The sequence below is a fragment of the Cebus imitator genome, unplaced genomic scaffold, assembly GCF_001604975.1.
Source record: "Cebus imitator isolate Cc_AM_T3 unplaced genomic scaffold, Cebus_imitator-1.0 Scaffold142, whole genome shotgun sequence".
In the NCBI taxonomy this organism is placed as follows: domain Eukaryota; kingdom Metazoa; phylum Chordata; class Mammalia; order Primates; family Cebidae; genus Cebus; species Cebus imitator.
This window is the reverse complement of record NW_016107457.1, coordinates 4092713-4098371: the sequence shown is the minus strand read 5'-3', so window position 1 is coordinate 4098371 and position 5659 is coordinate 4092713. Positions and strand designations below refer to the sequence as shown.

General features: G+C 40.9%; 1 non-coding gene across 1 annotated transcript; it reads left to right on the top strand.

The window, feature by feature from the left end:
* Positions 1–5294: 5294 nt before the first annotated feature.
* On the top strand, positions 5295–5427 carry LOC119473256. Its single transcript, XR_005202456.1, has one exon. It is a non-coding gene; the product is annotated as a small nucleolar RNA SNORA70 (small nucleolar RNA).
* The last annotated feature ends 232 nt before the right edge of the window (positions 5428–5659 follow it).

Below are 5659 nucleotides of genomic sequence, written 5' to 3'. Positions count from 1 at the left end.
CATAACTTTTTTCTGTTCTTTAGGTATCACCCTCAGCTATATCATCATAAAAGGAAGGGGGAGCTCACAAAGGGTTTTGCCAGTAGGGAAGGGAATGAAATTTGATAATGCTTATTGGTAGGAAGAACATATTGAAAGTGAGTTAGGCCGGGTGCGGTGGCTCATGCCTGTAATCCCAGCACTTCGGGATGCCGAGTCGAGTGGATCCCATGAGGCCAGGAGTTCAAGACCAGCCTGGCCAACATGGTGAAACTCTGTCGCTACTAAAAATACAAAATTTGGCTGGGTGTGGTGGTGCATGCCTGTAATCCCAGCTACTTGGGAGGCTGAGGATAAAAACTGCTTGAACCTGGCAGGTGGAGGTTGCAGTGAGCTGACATCACGCCAATCCACTCCAGCCTGTGCAACAGAGCAAGACTCTGTCTCAGAAAAAAAAATAATAATAAAAAAATAAAATAAATTGAGTCTGGAAATTTGCTTTAGTTATAAGAGGCAATGTGGAGGTATACTGAGGGTCAAACAAACTGAAAATGAACTGAATGGGTGAAAGAAATCTGAAAACATTTAAACAAAAGGAAAGACTAGAGATGGAGTCGAGTTTACATGGTGGAGTGAAACGTGTGCTTAGACCACGTCTAGAAAACCACATTTTAGTGGGTTTCTCACTAAAATATGATACTTTGCAAATCATGGGCTCCTAATTACTTCTTCAGGTGTTTAATAAGAGAGGCTGAACCAGCTTGTAATCTACAGTTTCCTTCTAGATCCAAAACACCCCAATGTTCTATGAGATGAAAAGTTAGGAGCTTAGACAGAGACAGCACCTGGAACTGTCTATAGCAGGTGCTCCATACATTCAAAGGAATGACTTCATCACCTCTTCCACAAGGGCTGGAGGCAAGGTGAGAAAAAAGTGATGAAAAGGGCTGGGGTCTTGCAAAAGGAATTGGAATAGCATTGGGCAAGTGGCTGATCTTATCTGGTCTTTTGTAAGTAGATGGGGGATTGGGACTCAAAGAGAAGCGTCCAGCCAGGAGATAATGCTACTGATCATATACCAAAAGAGAACTATCTGAGAAGTTATTGCCCTGGGAATGGCAAGAAGGAAGAGATTAAATATCGGCAGGAGTGTCAACATTCGGGAATGCTGCTGTGGCTTACCCTGTAAAATAGCATTTAGGTCACTATCCTGAGAGTGGGACCCTGATCCCTGGTGTGTGGGCCCAGGCTAAGCTCATGTGTGATGATCAAGGCTCTGCAAATGCTCAAGGAGAATGATAGGCCACACATTCACATTGTCTAGCAGGAAATTTATGGGACTTGGAGGGGAAGCTAGGACAGGCTATTATGTACCCAATGGAGAGCGTTAAACTTAATGCCAGTCACTAGCCCTTCTAATGCTTCCGATTACATTTTATATTCTTCTTAGCAATTTCCTAAAAGCCTTGGTAAAGATCTCATTGGACATTTCCGTGGAGATGAGTGATGGAGCCCGGGAAGCCAGGAATGAGATACAGATTTACAGGTTAGCAGCCGCACTCAGCATCCCATCCTCTGAAGCTTCCTTAGTTGTCAAAGGCAACATTTTTGTTGGGAACAGTTTCCCAGAGACCTGAACAGAAAGGCACCTTAGCCCAAGGAAAAAGGTGCCTTGAGGAAAATCTTACTGTGATCACAGAGGCTTTGAGGGCCTAGAAGCTAAGAAATAAAATGGAGCAAATACCAAGGTGGAAGTGAGTAGCAATTACTCTTGAGCACAAATGCTCTCCCATATACATCTGTGACGGGTTTAGAAAGAAGGGATTTGGCTCAAGCCTGTAATCCCAGCACTTTGGGAGGCCGAGGTGGGTGGATCACGAGGTCAAGAGATCGAGACCATCCTGGTCAACATGGTGAAACCCCGTCTCTACTAAAAATACAAAAAACATTAGCTGGGCATGGTGGCGTGTGCCTGTAATCCCAGCTACTCAGGAGGTTGAGGCAGGAGAATTGCCTGAACCCAGGAGGCGGAGGTTGCGGTGAGCCGAGATCGCGCCATTGCACTCCAGCCTGGGTAACAAGAGTGAAACTCTGTCTCAAAAAAAGAAAAAAGACAGAAGGGATTTGATTGATACATGTCAAGCTCTTTGATAAATGATGTCTCAACCAATGCCAACACAGTGGGCATTCTTTTTCTTCTGTTTTTGGGGGTGGGCATTATATTGAAAACAGAAAACATTAAAACTTTTCATATCACCATCGCTTTTCATTAGCAATTATATGGAATTAAACATTAAAATTAAAAATGATGTTCCCATCTCAGCTACCAAAGCTACCCACTTTGAACATTTTGCCATGCATCTTTTCTGAGTTATTTTTAAGCCTGTTTGTCTGCCTTGCTGTCTACCTATCTATCATGTGTACACATGAATATATACATATAGGTGTTATCTTTCTATATGTAATAATTTGAAGCTATCACTATATGGTGGGTATTTTTACATACTGATAGATATGCATTTGTAACATTAAAAAAATAGCTGCATAAAATTGTATAACATGGGCTGGGGGTGGTGGCTCACATCTGTAATCCCAGCACTTTGGGAGGCTGTGGTGGACAGGTCACTTGTGGTTGGGAGTTTGAGACCAGCCTGACCAACATGGAGAAACTCCGTCTCTACTAAAAATACAAAATTAGCAGGGCGTGGTGGCACATGCCTGTAATCCCAGCTACTTGGGAAACTGAGGCAGGAGAATCACTTGAACCCAGGAGATGGAGGTTGCAGTGAGCCAAGATTGCACCATTGCACTTCAGCCTGGGCAACAAGAGTGAAACTCTGTCTCAAAAAAAAAAAAAATTATAATGTGTATTATAATTTATTCAAGCAGTGCCTTAATAATGATTTTTAAAATTTTGTTGTAAGCAATGCTGCAACAAAATCCACATATATGTATATAATATTTTGGTTTTAATTTCTGTAAGCTAGATTCCTAGAACTGGGATTGCAAGTCAAAGGGTATATATTAAAAATTTTATTTTCCAAAAAGATGGCTTAATTAATGTTCCCAATATCAGTGTTTGATCCCTATTTTTGTTACCTCTGGAACCCCTTAAAGTATAACTCTCAAATTTAATTTTTTTTGCCAGACTGAAGGCTGAAAACTCATTTCTCATTAGTGATTTAATTTGTAATTCCATGACAGCTAAAAAGTTGAGTATTTTTCTGTGTTTATTGTGCACTTGTATTTATTTTTCTCTCAATTGCTTATTAAAATATATTGCTTATATTTTTATCATTATTTGTGTTTTTTAATTAATTTGTAAGAACTCCTAATGTATTCAAATTAACCCTTTGTTAATTTTTTTCTTCCAAAGACAAATGACTTTCAAAGAAATGTTTAAGTAGCAGCACCTTTTATTCAATGGTACTCTCATGTCAAACCTCAATAACTACAATAGATAAAAGTGAGACTGCAGAATGTGGTCTTTAAATACCATTGCTCACCTAAAAATAAGCCAGGGCCCTTTGGAAAAATGGCTAATTTCAGATCTGGGGCAGAAAATGTACAAGAAGCACCGAGAACATCTTGACATACTAGCAAGAAAGATATCAAAGAACATAGGAATCATATTTCAAGGACCCAGGAGCCAATCTGAGTCAGTTCCCACTGGACAAAGACAAGCTATATATGTAAGAGAATCAAAGAAGGACATCAGTTGCAATAAATTAAAAAGTTGCAAACTGTTTTAAATTTGTGTGTTCATAATGACACCAAACAAAAATCTTTGGATGATGCTAAGGAACCAGCTTATTTTGAAAACTGACAAATACAGAAATAAATAATTTATTTTGCTTTTCCTATACCTCAGGGTAACCAGAGATCTGATGAGAAGTTTTCATCATAGCAGTATTTTAGCGGATAAAGCCATTCAAATTAGAACACCACCAATTGAAATAAGGGATCTCATCTAAAGATCCTGATGAATCTTCCTAGTGGTTTATAAATCGTTTCATGAACTCCTAATGAAGTAAGGGATCTAAGTAATGATCATACAGGGTTGCCAACATTACAAAGAGATCAACATCCACTAGACATGAAAGCCTGATAGACCTTTGAAATACTTTTGCCAAAAAAATCAAAACCAACTCTGAGCAAACCTCTGGCTATAACTACCATATGACAGGAAATACACTGAACAAAAGAGAAATATGTTAAGTGATACCACAGGGATGCAGTCAGCAAAATCCAGACTCTGAAGAACAAAGGACATGATTGAAGCAGGGGTGGGGGACCTTTAGATGAAGAGAGACTTAAGAGATATATCAACTAATTTCAATGTATGGACCTTATTTGATCCTGATTTGAAAATACACACTTAAAACTGTGAGACAGTTGGGAAAATGTTAACGCTGACTAAATTGAAGATTACAAAATTAGTGTTAACATTTTAAGTGGGATAAGGGTATGTGGTGATTATTTTTTTAAAAGATTATCTATGTCTTACAGATACATGCTGACAATATTGCAGATAAAACAATATGATGTCTGGGTTTTGCTTCAAAATAATCTGGGTAATGAGGGTGAAATGGGTGTGAAAGGAGATTGGTCATGAATTGGTAATTGTGGAAACTAGGTGAGAGGTACATGGTGGGGATTCATTATACCACGCTCTACTTTCCCATGTGCTTAGAATTTCTAAAACAAAAACGTGCTGTCTTGTTGAAGTGCAGTTGGAGTGTGCAAACCTCTATTGGCTCAGTTCCCATCTTCCTGTGTCCTGAGACACTCAGAAGAATCTCTGGGGTCCTACTGGAATGAAGCTCCTTCTGAGCAGAGAGCTTTGTTTTCATTCCTGATGAATCCCCAGTGTTTAAAAGAGTGCCTGGCACATAGTAGGCCCTCAGTATTTTGAGGATGGAATGAATACTTCTCAACATGGCTGGTATTGGGCTAGTTTTCTTTGACTCCCTTGGGGAATATGTTACCCCGCAGAAACCTGGACACAAGCTGATTAGGTGCACCGCGGGCATCTCTTCTGAATCTAGTGACTACTGGTACAAACAGACTCATGGCGTATTTACAAACCTGGACTGTCCTAGATCTGTTTCAAGTGGCAAGCTGAGGACCTTGACAGCAGCCTTGTGGCCACATATGGCCAGGCTGTTCCAGCTGGCTAGGTGGATAGAGGTCCTCCATTATTGTCACCAGACCAGGGGTTCTCCACATTGGCTGTGCAGTGGAACCACCTGGGGAGCCCATTAGAAATACAGATTCCTGGGCCCTGGCTCCAGAGATTTGGGTTTGTGAGATCCAGGCACGCTATTGTTAAGACTAAAAAGCTCCATGGGGGCCCAGTGTGTGCATGGCTGCAAATAGCAGCTTCCTTGGTAGTGTAATGCAGCCTGTTTCTTATATGGGTTACTCTAAGGGACCTTGGAGACAAGCTTTTCAGATGTATGTTGATGTCTCTGACCTTGCACTACCCCAATGTAGGCTCCGAACAGGTTTGTGACGTGCCTTTGTAAAACCCCAGGGCACTGTGGCCAGGGTTCACATTGGCCAAGTTTTCATGTACATCCACACCAAGCTGCAGAATAAGGAGCATGTGATGGAGGCCCTGCAGAGGGCTGAATTCAAGTTCCCTGGCCGCCAGAAGATCAAGTTCAATGCCGATGAA